A 13,759-nucleotide genomic window follows, 5' to 3' on the forward strand; every position below is an offset into this window, starting at 1 on the left:
AAAATAGAAAAACGAAAAGCAGGTGTTTCCGCCCGGGATCGAACCGGGGACCTTTCGCGTGTGAGGCGAACGTGATAACCGCTACACTACGGAAACCCGCCATAGTGCGCCATACCGGGCGGCGCGTGATGTTCGCGCCCTCCTGCGCGGCGGCTGAGGGCTCGGTCTGTCCCTCGGCGCGTCCCTCACCTCACGACAACCTCAAATAAAATCTACCCCACACACTGAGAAACGCCGTGCGGGATTCCAAGTGATTAGCGTTAATGAGTAATTAGTGCTTCCAGAGACCTACTCACCTCAGACGGCGGCTGAGGTGGGTGTCCCGGGGCCATGCTCCCCTGCATTTCGGTGGTGCTCCCCTCAGAAGGGGGACAGCCCCAGAAGGAACTTGCCGCTTCCCGCTGAGGGGGAGCAGGAGGGGCTCACCCCAAACCGGCATGGCCTGGCCTTGCACCCTGCTCCGAGCCACCGGGGCTGCCGGGAGCCCCGGGACTGGCCTCACCCTCCAGGCCCGGCCTCGCCCTCCGAGCCTGGGCACGTCCCCTGGGCCCACCAGCCCAGGCCAAAGCCAGGCATGGAGGCCGGGCGCGGGTTAAGGAGAGCAGGACGTGCCAGGCCTTGGGCCCCTTTTGAAGAAGCATCTTTTCTTCCTAAGGCAGCTGCCACCAGATGTCGGTAGAATAGTGGCAACAGGGAGTGGAGCTCCCTGCAGAGCTGCTCAGGAGGGAGAGGATCCAGCCCAGGGGCCAGGAGCTGGAAGAGGACTGGCCGTTTTCTGAGCAAAAGGACAGACCCTTGGTGGTCTCCCTTTGCTGGGGCGAAGTTTACCCTCCCTGCAAATAAAGCTTCTCTAATGCACAATGGGCCAGAGTCTGTTCTCATCACCGGTGTCTCTCCAAGGCAGTGGGAGCTGTGCAAGAGGACGGAACAGAGCTGGGTGGCGTGATGCCATCACACCGCAGTGAGTTTCCCATCACTGAGGTTTTGGGTAAACTCCCTGTTGACCATCCCAGATGGTTCTAGGAATATGCTGGTTCCTCTTCTTTTATCTTAATGCAGTGTTAACAACTCATACGCCCATGGCAATCCTTCTTTTTTTGGTAAAACCTCAGCCCTTGGAATCAGGTGGTAATGTGAGAATTATTTTTCCTGTTTCGTTTGTTGAAGTGTGTTTTATGCTCTGCTGGCTGCAGAGAAAAGCTTAGAAGGGAGAAATGAATCATAAACCCCCATGAAAGTGAAAAGAACCTCACTTTTAATAAAACATACTTTTAATAAAGCTTACTTTTAATAAAACTTACTTTTAATTTTATAATTTTGTAGCTCATCTCCTGATTTGGGGCCAAAAGGGATAGAGAGGAGGTTCTCGCATGTCTTTGAAGCCCAGGACTTGCCAGTACTTTATTCTGATCTGACTTGCGATAAGGATTAGAACATTACATTAAAGTCCATGACAAACCTGAAGCCTTGGGACTTGTTTGCTTCACGTTACTGTTACGCATCCCGGTGTTGCACTCTTTTTGCCTGCAGCTGGCAGAGCCGGCAGGAGAGGACTCTGGTAGCAACCTTTGCACTGTGCATCAGCTGAGTGTGCTGGGGGCAAACCTAATCAATAGCTGGGGGCAAAGTCTTCTCCCTAGAGCAGGAGGAAGTGGATCTGTAAGTGACCCAAGACCATCAATGGAAAGATTCAAATGCTTTGGTTTTGTTTTCTTCCACAGACCTCTTTCAGTCTGGTGAGCGGTGGAGAAAGGAGAGCTGCAGACCAGACAGTCCGGGGAGGAAGCTCCTGGAAGGTACCTGTAGGAAGCAGAGGCAGAAATTAGACGATTGTGCTGCTGGTGTTAACTCGCAAATATCGCGCTGGTCCTTCGTTAAAGCAGCACTGGACTCTGGTAGCCTTGAGACATACTGTGTAGATGGGTCGTGGGCTCTAGATCTTCCTCGCATGGACAACTCTGGCTTTGAGGGCCCAGATAAAGCTCCCTCTTCGTGCTGTTTGCCGCTTGCTGGAATGGCTCCCAGGGATGTTCTTGCTTTTCTTACAGAGGTCCATTGTCAGTGACTGCTCAAACTTTGCCCTGCAGGACAAAGAGACTGGCAGCATTTCAGTCTCCCCTCCAGCCCCTGACCTATCCCACTTCCTCTGCTCCCAAGACTTACCACCCCTGCGGCACTGTTTGTGTGTTGAGAGCCCCCCTCTGCCTCCCCCGCCTCCCCAAGGACAGTCTCCAGAGCGCTAGGAAGGACTGTCACGTAAATACCCAGGAAAAAGAACGCAGGGGGCTTATTTGGAGGTGAAGGATGGATATTCTCTACTATTATCGCCAGCATCTGCCCTTTCCGAACACGGGAACCCTCCCCCAGCCAGCCTTTTCACCAGTGCGCTGAAGGCGGCCATGCTCTGCTTTGTTTGCCTGACACGCTGCGATGGCTGCGGAGTCCCATTCTCCCCTTTTCCTCCCTCCGCTCCCTAAACAGCCTGCATGGCTGTTACAAGAGAGGGGAGCTCGGAGCACTGTTGAGCAGGAGAGCTGACAATCAGGGCTGGGAGACAACGCTGCCTTGCACAATACCCCCCCAATTAGCCATTCATTTCTGCTACCTCTGAAATGGGGAGCACAGCCCTTGTGCTGGGAGATAAAACAAGAACGGCTTCAATAGCACTGATTTAAATTAGGTCAGGCTAGCTTTTGTGTGGCAGGGACCACACAATAGCAGTCACACGACTGTGGAGGGGAGCAGCATAAAGGAAAAGAGGCCAAGCAAGTGGCACAGATGCTAGGAGTTGGTGGGTGCTGGGAGATGAGGGGTGTATGTACGTGAGTGATAGCAGAGGGGCAGACACTCCAACCAGCACGTGATGCTAATACATAAAAGGGGGCATATGGTCAGCAGGGGACGGAGAGGTCAAATACTGTCTCTGCAGAAACAAAATTATCAGCTAGTTCTGCCACACCAAGGGGTGTGAGAGCACAGCCATGCATCCTTGGAAATTGGTCTTTAATCATAACTGGTTATGAGGCAAAGGGGTGACGATGATGTTGACCCATAACATCCTCCCTGAGCACTAGCGCAAGCCCTGTCGATCATATGGGGGGAGGGGGGTAAGGGGGACAGAAACCCTCTGGGGCCTTTGTACTAAGGGACTTACTTCTTGTACCCCAGGCCTGGAGATACTGCTCTTCCTCTTGGGAAAAAAAAAAAAAAAAAAAAATTGCGAAGGGACAGTAGTTTTTCTGGAGCACACAGCAAGTCAGGGTATGATAGGTATGATGAAGCCCCAGACCTGGGTTGCAATCCCCAGCGTTGACCAGGGTTTGCAATTTCTTTCCCTTCATAAGTTCATCAAAAGTCCACACCCAGCCTGAACACCTGCCGTGCTATGAAATCCTACACTCAGTTCTTTATCGATCGGTGGGTTTGGGGAAAAATCAGCAACTCCTTCAAAATGATCTCTTAAGCCAGGTTCTCAAAGACATCTGAGTGTCTGACTGCCTTCAGAGAGAGGTCCAGGAGGCAGCTGCCCAGGAGAATATAAGCACTGGAGACTAGTCCCCCTTCTCACCCCAGTACCATTAATATTAGTATTGCTGTTACTACAATAGTTATGCAGATGTTCGTGTTTATCTGGCAGTGGGAGAACATGAGAGCAGCATGCTTTCTCTAGCAATAACAGTGTGCTCAAAGCTATCAGTAAGAGCCTGATCTTTTCAGGCTGGGCTGAGCAAGCTGTTGTCATGGTCTAAATGAGTTTATCCAGGTAAGTCCGTATGCAGAGGAAGGTCAGGTAAGTTTAAAAACAAGACTTTGCCCCTGTAAGTCTCCCAGGCAGAAGTATCTCTCACTGAATGGTCTTTTGTGACCCGGATTGAACTTCTACGGTAATGCTTTGCTACAGTTGGCCAAAGAACTACTGATGGGAGAAAATATGGGTGTGGAAAAGTTGAAAGATAATCAGCCATTTAATATGGTGTTCTTCAGCCTTTTTGAGTCGAAGGACAACCTGATATTCTTTGGCAGTGGCAAGAAAAAGTTGTAAGCAAAGACAATGCTTATCATTTAAGCAAAACATTTATTGTGTTACAAAGTCATAATTTTCTTGCTACAATTACAAGCATTGTAATTTCAACTAGTGATAGTAAAAAAGAGTGGGTGAGCCAAAGAACTGAGTGTGCCAGCCAGTACCACAAGGAGAAAAGTAGGTTAAACTGAATTATTAGTTATTCTTATTCTCCTTCATTTCTTTGTTCACATATGAATGACTTTTTTTAAAACCCAGGACAACTTAGAGTCATCCGGTGGGCCATCCTCTGACCCCCAATGGCCTACGCAGTTCACAGGTTGATTTAAACATACCGCTTCCTACATGCATACACAGACAGTAGAATATTCCGTGGCCAGAAGCTGATATTGGAAAGAAAGACACTAAAAATAAGCTGTCCTTTTTTAACAGTAAGTGTAATTAAGCACTGAAATAGTGCCTGTTGTAGGGAGGTGGCCCTGAAGGCATCAAGCCAAAATGAGACATGTTGCTAAAAGGTACGTTCGCGTTCAGCCAGATGGTCAGAGCTTTGATGCATGAAGCACCAAGTGAAATTATCTACCCAGTTTATGTAGGAAGCCCGTCTGGAGCAACCATAATAGTCCTAATTTCTCTCAAAATACAAATATATGGTTGCTAGTTTTCACTGCTTTACTGCTATGCTATTTGGCATATTTTTAGCCTTTTAGTTGGGAGAACACAACTAAAACAACACACCAACAAAGTCCCACTTTGTTTTTCATTTTGGTTTACTTTCTAAAGCCCCTGTCCACACTGCAGTGAAGACTGGAGGTGCCCAGATACCAAAAGCAGTTTAACTGCGGTAGCGCAAAAATCTGTATTACCAAATTTGTTCTGCTGCTTTACTCCACTCACTTGCACCTCTGGTGCCTCTCCCTGCACATGGTGCAATACAGAGACAGAAGAGGCAAGACTCCAGCTCTTACAGAAAACTTACAGATGTGATCCCTGTGGGTTCCAAACAAGAAGACATAAAAATTATATATAATCATGTTAATAGTACACACATCCATATATATAAATAAATCAGAACTATACAATTAGGTATATATAACTAGAGATCATTATTCTCAAGCAAATGGCATGATCTGGGACATTCCTGAGTTGCGATTTTGTAAATCCCAGTATTACTGAGATGGACTCTCTAACCTGAAATGCTCATTTGAGTCCTTCAGCTCTCCAGCAACCCAAAAACCACTGCAGAAACAAATATGTTTTGCAGAAGGCTGGTTTATTCCCTGGATATTTATTTGCTGGTTTGGGTTGGGTTTTTTTATTATTATTATTATTTGTTTTGTTTATTTCTTCTTCTTTTAACAGCTCCAGCTGAGACAGGAGAGGGTGGGAGGAGGGTTTTGTTCCTCTGGAGATAACAGGAGGCTGTGTCTGTGCAGCCATGGTGACAAGATCCAGGGCGCTTTCTGGCTTCCAAGCAATTTGCTCCCCACCCCTGGCTCCCAAGTAAAAGTGGGGCAGAGAGAGAGAGGAGCTTTTGTTTCTCAAGTGCTTCAGCTGTTGCTATTAATTAAGCGAAGAGCTCTAGTGCCTTCCCACCTCCCAAGCCTAAGGAGGATCTAGTTGGGGTGAAAGGAGAGTCAAGAGGCTGTGCTGCTGCTTCTCAGCACCCTGCTCTCACTGTAAGGCTCTTCTGTTTCATCCTTGCTCTGCCACAGCCTTGCTGGGTGACCTGTGGCCAACCCTATGCCTTAGATTCCCTGGCTGCAGGGGGGAAGAAATGAGAGAGACCAAGCTCAGCACGAGGCCAGATGGAAACTACCACCCTGTTGTTCAAGGTGTTATTATCAGTTTAATGCAATATGTTCCCAGCTTCCCAGACATGCTGACTATCAGCAGATTGCTCTTTCCTTCTCCAGCCTTCCCTGGATGTCATCCCCTTCTCTCACTCTCTCTCTGAGATGCCAGCCCCTTCCCGGAGCTCTAACAGCATTTCTGCAACCTCCCCAGTGTGTGTCTTTTTAACCCCCTCCAGTGTCACCAGAACGTGCTGGAGGAGCCAGATGAACTGTCAACAGGCAGGCATCAGGCAAATGGCCTTTGCACAGGGCCGGCGTGCTTTTTTGGACAAGGGGATCAGGGTGGGTAGAGGGCAGAGTCAGCGGCAGCTGTGAGAGCTGCAGGGGAACTACACAGCCTCTGCCCAGTTCTGCAACAGGGAACACATAGCGTACCAAAGCATTGCATGCATGTGGGAAGGACTGCAGGGAGAAAAAGAGGGTGGAGATGTGGAGAGAGAAAAAAACCATTAATGTAGGGAATAGGAATGCTGCAGGAATCCAACAGCCCATGGAATCGAGGTCCGAGCCCTGGCTCAGCTCTGCAAGACGCCCAGTCACCATGGACTGAAGCAGCAACCAAGGTCATGGCTGCTCCCCTGTCCCTCTGTGCCCATTGAACTCCGTTGGATATCTTCAGCCCAGGATCTCGCAGGGAGAAATTTAGGGCCTCACTGAGGAACAGATGGTCTCCCTCTTGGGCCCCATCTGCCAGGCAACACTGGAGCAGTTGGTCTCTGCAGTGCTGAGCAGAATCTTGTTTACTTTCCCCTCGTGTCGGCAAGGTGATACGTAGGGTAACCGAGCCCTGCTGTTACAGGCCTGGATTTCCAGGAGCGGCCAGCAACTCAAAGGTGTAAGAGCGTAACCCAAGAGCCATCTTTGAGAGGCCCAGGCAATGTGGCATCAACCAGCCCTGATCTACGTCAGAGTCCGGCCCGAGAACAGGGCTGTAGTTGCAAGGGTAGTGGTTGTAGCCCATCCTTGTAGTTGCAAGGATGTTGTTTGGGAAGCCCTTGGTTCACATGCAGGAAGAAAGCACGTGGGCTAAAGGAGAAATCCGGAGTAAAGTTTCACAAGGGGCAGCCGGCAGGAGAGGTGCCAGGAGCAACAGGCATGTGAGCCTTGTCCATGATGAATTGGTTAGTGCCCGGACTGCTGAGAAACACACGGTGTGTTTGGTGGAGGTCTTTGGCACTGACCTTACCTGCAGCCAAGTTCTGAGCATGCATTCACGGTTCCTGAATTGAGGGAGGGGGAATAACAAGGCAGCAGCCTGCCTTCTAAGACCCAAGTAAGTGTGATTTTCAGGGTGTCTTGGTCATCTGGAAATCCTGGTGAGCTCAGCTTACTCAACCTCAGTGTTTCTGGCCAGGCAGAAAGCTAGTGGCTGCTCTGGAAAAGCTCAGCCTTAATGCTCGGAAATCTCTAGTAGAAATCCTTGTCTCAGGAAAGCCAGGGCCTGAGCTGGCCCTCGTGCTGGACTCTTCCCTCATCGGCTTTCAAAGATGAGGCTGGCTAGGCAGAAGGGAGTGGAGAGAGGGACCTGTACCTTACAGCTGCTCCCTCTGTCATAAACAGCCTCCATCCACCAGCGATGTGGAGAAGTGTCTCTAGACAGTATTAAGGACACACAAAAATAGCAAGTGAGACCAGCTCCCCTTTAGCAGCACCAGCCAAGTTTGCTGCAGCATGGCTGATAAAAGAACTTTACTTATTCTTTTAGGAAGCCCAGTATCAAGGACTGCAGAAGATATCACGCATCCGTGCACTAGCGCATGTTTTCCAGAGACCTTGTCCCCAGAAGTCAGGCTGGTGAGGTCCTGCTCTCTGAGGTTGCCAGGTTAGGCAGTCAGTACTCTAATGGTGCTTGGTGAGCAGAGGGCACGGAGCATTACTTTATCCCCTCCCCTGAGGGTTCCCATCCATAGAGGCTCCGGCGCAGGATGCTGCCTGTGTCAGCTCCGCAGTAATCAGCCCCGAGGCAGAAAGTGGAAACTTTCTGGTTGCAGCCACTTAGTTTCATTAGAAGCATCAAAAGAGAAAACAGGCCTCAGGTGGGGCAGTGAGAGGCAGAGACACGCAAGAGGTGCGGGAGAGGGGATTTGCAGCTTCGTTTTACGTGTCAGTTAGCAGGTAAGCTTCAGCTAAGGACTGGAGAAGAGAGGTAGGAAAGAGGGGCAGAGAAACAGCCCGACGCTAGGGCCGGTCACCCATATTGTTCAAAGAGCTGTCAGGAGATCATACAGCTCTGTAAAACCTGCTCGAACTCTGTTTCACAAGACCAGAAATAGGTTTGAGCAGAAGTCCCATCCTGCTGCCCTAAGGCTCCCTCCCTGCTTCACATCCCTTCTGGAAGAATTTTGTCTGCATTTCTTTTTAAAAACCTTGTGCACTAGAAATTGTATCCCCTTCCCAGTGCTCTGTTCAGGACTTAATTGTCCCTATCACTGCAAAGAATTTTCCCTGATGTCTAGCCTATGTCTTCCTTGTTCAACACAAACATGATACTGTTCAGAGGTAGAATATTAAGGGCTGGAGTCACTACCATAATAACAACGTATTGATTTCAATGAAGCTGAGCTCAATGGAGAGGAGTCCGCCCAGCCTTGCTCCATCCCCCTTGTGCCCCAAGAGAATGTTTTGTGTTAGACTAAATGCCTCTGTAAGTGCCTCTCAGCTTTGCACTCAATGCGAGCCATTCTGCATAGACACATTGAAGCAGGCAGGGCACAGGATCAGGCCTGTAATCACATTTCCTTTTGGCAGTAGGGATTTTATCAGCCTTGGTCTCCCTGGGCAGTTTGAACTGTCTGGCTGTAAGCTCTCCTGAGCAGACCCCATAGCCCAGCCGGGCAGGAATTCTTCCACCAGTAGCAGCCCTCTACCCCTCGCTTCCCATTTCATTCATATCCTCACCCAAGAGCAGAAATTAATTCAACCGCACACCTCTAAGCCCTATTTCCCTGCTTAGATTCTTCACTAAGCCATCTCAAATAAAGCAACACGTGCACACCAGTGACTTTGGGAGGGCTTTGGGAGTGGGAGAGAGCTGTGCACATCTGGTAGGCAGGTAGTGGTTGGGGGTTGGCTCGCTGACCAGAAGCAGCAGCTGGGATCTTGAATCAGAGAAGAGCCATCATTTGATGACTGTCTCTTGTGGTTTATTCTGCCCCACAGTATCTCCAGAGCTGAATCCTGCATCCAGCTCCCCTTCCTCTGTGGGCAGCAGCATCTCTACCCTTCTTTCCAGCTGGGAAAGGGATCTCTTCGGCTAGGAGGGGAGCACGGGTGGTAACAAGATGCTGTAGGTCCTGAAGACCAACATGTGCATCTCTAGTTCTCACTGCCTCAGCAACAGCTTTCTGTAAGATTGAAAAGGAGAGCTGAAGGTTTGACAATGGCCATGACATAGCAGAGCTGTGCCTGAGCTTGTAGTTGAAGTAGAATTACTGAAATAGAAGGCAGGGCTCAGAGTGGGGTTGTTGTGCAGTAGCTCCTGGATTCTGCTCCTGTTTCCACCAGTGACCCTGGCCAGATCCTCTTGCCTTTATATTTCTCTTTGTTCTGTAGGAAAGCAGGGATCTGCAGCCAGGGAGCAGCAGCAGCAATTTCGATAAATAAGGCAGGAAAAAGTGACCAAGAGGTCCCAGAAGAACAGATCCCAGATTCCGGAAGTCCCACTCATGAAAAAGTGTTGCCTCTTGTTTCTGGTCCATGCCTGGTTTGTGGACACAGATGTTCTATTATTCCCACATGGATGAGCAGTTGTTTTTATGTGAGCTCCTGTCCGTGAGCCGTGCATCTTCTAGTTAGAAGGGTTTGTTTGTTAGCCTTGGAGATTTCAGCAGAAATAATCATGTTTGGAGACACCTGCACCATTCTCCAGCGAGCTCTGCCCTGAGATAAAGAGAGGCTTGGACAGGGAGCCCAGTCAGCCAGGAGATGGAGCAGCTTGCCTCCTCAGCATGGTGCAAGCAGGGGACTAGGGAGAGAAAGCCTGGGCCCTTAGCAGGGCTCTTCTCTTTGATGAAGCAGATGTGACTGCTTTTTTATGCCACAACCGCTGTGTGTTTGCGAAGAAGCAAAGAGGCTCACAGATTTGTGGCTCGGGGCTGGGACACGGGGCCTTTCATTTTCTTCAAGGGCTCTCAAGGAAGATCTCGTTGTACCTGCTTGGAATTAATTCTGCCAATCCCCAGTCTGATCACAGATGCCCCATGCTGGAGTTCCAGGGATGCCTTCCATTTTCTTTCTTCTGTCTGGGACAATTGATATCCTGGGATGGAGGTGCATCAACAGCCAGGACCTGATTCTAGTGAAGGCTACGCAGGCCTGGCTTGGAACCTCCAGGAAACAGATTCTCCAAGTCTCCCTGCAGCAGCTGCTGGCTGACGGCTTTGTCCCATTCCCTGATGCACATCCTTGTCCCCCAAGCCCAAGGACCCCCCCCGTGCCCCATCAGCAGAAAGTGCTGTTCTGTTTGGGGCTACCTCAGAGCTGCTGGCACAACAAAGCTGTTTTGTTTTTGGCTGAGCGCTCGGCATCTGAGCTCTCATGTGGTTGGAGCCCATTTTTTTGCAAGAATGAAAACAGTGGATTAATGAGCTGCTTGTGGCTAATGTGCAGGGTTTCTCAGAACTGGTGCTATTAGAGCCCAGCGTCATGTAGGAGGTAAATGGCAGCACATGGTGAATAAAGCAGTGATATAATAGGTTTAAGTAGTCCATTTCCCTTTGGAGTGTTACTGATAACATGCCCAAATGCATACAAGACCATTACCTTAATGAATAAGACTGCTCTCTGGCACAGCACACACTGCAGCTCCTCACAAGGGGTTTATTTTTCATCATTTTCAACCAAAAAAAGGCTTGGGTGTTTGAGTTGGAGTGGGGTGCAGGGAGGGTAGGACAGAGACAGAGAGGAAGAGAAGGGCAGAAGAGAAGAAATAGGGATGAGAGCAGAAGGGGAAGAGAAATGAAGAAGGGACATAAATAAATGCAGAACAGGCATGCTGTGGTTTGGACCAATACGGTCTCCAGGAACCCCAATAACAGAAGCTCATACCCACACAGAGAACAATTACCGGACATTTGATCTTGTAGATTGGAAGGGACACGTCTTTCTTTGGAAGCATCATTGTCCACTGCCAGAAGTGAAGTACTACAAGACGTACGGACATCAATGGGCCACTACTCTCCGTTTTAGGTATTCAATGACCAAGCATTGCCATTTGTCTCTGGCAGTCCCAGTCAGTTCAGAATTAGTATCAGTTTATGGTAATTCTACCCGCATCAGTGGAGTTTCTCAGGACTTAACGTCTCTGATCAGCACTGTGCTCCCTAATTGCCAGCCTAATTCTGTACTAATTAAGCATCTGTCAGCTTGGTGGAGATACTCCATACTGACACCACTGCATGTGGGAGCAGAATTTGCCTCTACACCTTTCCTCATACGCAGTTTACTTTTCTCCTGGGATGGGCATGTGGAGCAGCATTGCCTGTGTCGTGGTTTAGCCCCAGTCAGCAACCAAGCCCCACCCAGCTGCTCGCTCACTCCCCCCCAGTGGGATGAGGGAGAGAATCAGAAGAGTAAAAGTGAGAAAACTCGAGGCTTGAGATAAAGAGAGTTTAATGGGGAAAGCAAAAGCCACGCACGCAAGCAAAGCAAAGCAAGGAATTCCTTCACTCCTTCCCATGGTCAGGCCATCTCCAGGAAAGCAGGGCTCCATCACGCATAATGGTTACTTGGGAAGACAAACGCCATCACTCCGAACATCCCCCCCTTCCTTCTTCTTCCCCAGCTTTATATACTGAGCATGACACCCTATGGTATGGAAGAGCCCTTTGGTCAGTTTGGATCAACTGTCCTGGCTGTGCCCCCTCCCAGCTTCTTCTGCCCCTGGCAGAGCATGGGAAGCTGAAAAGTCCTTGACCAGTGCAGCAACAACTAAAACATCTCTGTATTATCAACACTGTCTTCAGCACAAGTCCAAAACATAGCCCCATACCAGCCTCTATAAAGAAAATTAACTCTATCTCAGCTGAAACCAAGACAGCCTGAAAAATCTCTTCGAAGCACAATGACCGTATGTTTTCTGAATTTGCTTCTAACCAGTTTGGTGGGATCTGAATCAGACTGTCTTGTTACGCAGTAATATGTACTCTTCTGCCAACTAACACCTTGTTTTCACCACCTTCTTCTGGAATCTCTCTGCAGAGGGGACGCTGAGTTCAAATCCAATGTCAAATGACCCTAAATTAACTGTTTGGAATTCACCGTATGAGGTGAGTTCCACAGAGATGTAATTCTGGGGCAACAGCGTCTAATTTGTAGCAGAATAAATGAGCTGAGGATCACTAAGGATCAGGGTTCCTCAATGATGGATTATTAAGATCCCTCTGAAAGCCTAAATTGGTGATTCACGGTATGTTTAGGAACATAAACCTGGTCTGACTGATCCACAGCAGACACATCCTTATCCCAGTGTACTGGCCCTGGTAGTAAGGAGAGGAAGATACTTAGGGCAGTGTACAAGGGTATATGAAGAATAAGGCCTCTCCTACCTGTAGTTTTGTAGCTTCCAGCCATCTGTGAGGACTGCCTGGACGCTGCATCTAGACTATTAAGTTTAATCGCCACTGATAGACCAAACCTCCATAAACTTGTCTAAAACCTTTTGAACCTATTTATACTTCCAGTCTACACAATATCCTGTGGCAAATGAGCTCCAAAATTTAATTACGTGCTGTGTGAAAAAGCACTTCTTTTTGTTTGTTTTAAACTTGCCTGGTAATTTCACTGGGGCACCAACTTCTCGTATTGTGAGAAAGAGCATCTAAAATATCTAAGGGATATAGAATCCCAGATTTTATTGAAAGGTCATGTGATTTTGACTTTTAAGTGTTAAAACCACTTCTGAAAATGGAACATAGGTTCTACTTTTAATGCTTATGAAAATACTGCCTCCAGTGTTCTTGTTTGCTCTTCAGCTTGTTTTTATTTATTTTATTTTTTCCTTTAACCTCTGCTTACAAGCTGCTCTAGCCCCTGACAGATCCAGTTCTCAAGCTTCTTGTTTACTCAGTTAGCATGGGCTTTATTTTCACAATATTCTCCTTTTAACTGCTTCAGCAGCTGAGAGTCTGTTGCTCGAGACATGAACACAAACTCAACCAAGGACAGGCAAGTTTGTCTGAATGACCTCTTTCTCCTCATTATATTTGCGATGGTCTCAATGTCACAAGTTCAAGTACATGCACATGGGGTTTAATATAACACGGAGATAAAGGCAGGGAGATAGATTTCCACACTCTCCCCTGAGGCATGAACGCACTCTGCCGCTACTTGATTGTGCCTTTTGCAGACGCCTCATTAAAAGTGTGTTCATTACACATAAACATACCCTTGTACTTTTGCAGGCATGCATGCTCACACACATAATTTGAACACGGCGAGAGACACCTCACCCTGACACAAATATGTGTGATTCCTTACGTACGCTCGTACAGAGACCTCGACTCTAACAAGCAGTTGTTCATTCGTAGCCTTTTCTGCCCTCCATGGAGTTGCATCTTCCTGGTTGCATTGTTAACTGTCTTATATGCAGTTTTGAACATGCCTCCTCTTGCTTAAGCCTTTGAGCTTAGTCCAAATAACATTTCTTCGCAGTCTGATACACCTTCTGTATCAAATGTTGTGGTGTGGTGTAAAACTGGGTTAAGAGGCAGAGGAACCAGACCCTTCGAGTCTTTCTCTTCCCATCACGTAAATCCAGTTTGCTACATGAAGCCATTCACATCTTATATTATTGCGGGCACATGCTCTAGTCTGGAAGATTAGATAAAAGACAGTGGATAAGCATCTCCTGAAAGCAGTTTGATCCAGAGAGTTAGCGAGG

General features: G+C 48.3%; 1 non-coding gene across 1 annotated transcript; it reads right to left on the bottom strand.

Moving 5' to 3' along the window:
- Positions 1-23: 23 nt before the first annotated feature.
- On the bottom strand, positions 24-96 carry TRNAV-CAC (transfer RNA valine (anticodon CAC)). The gene has a single exon. It is a non-coding gene; the product is annotated as a tRNA-Val (tRNA).
- Between the last annotated feature and the right edge of the window lie 13,663 nt (positions 97-13,759).

Source organism: Mycteria americana, chromosome 24, assembly GCF_035582795.1.
Source record: "Mycteria americana isolate JAX WOST 10 ecotype Jacksonville Zoo and Gardens chromosome 24, USCA_MyAme_1.0, whole genome shotgun sequence".
In the NCBI taxonomy this organism is placed as follows: domain Eukaryota; kingdom Metazoa; phylum Chordata; class Aves; order Ciconiiformes; family Ciconiidae; genus Mycteria; species Mycteria americana.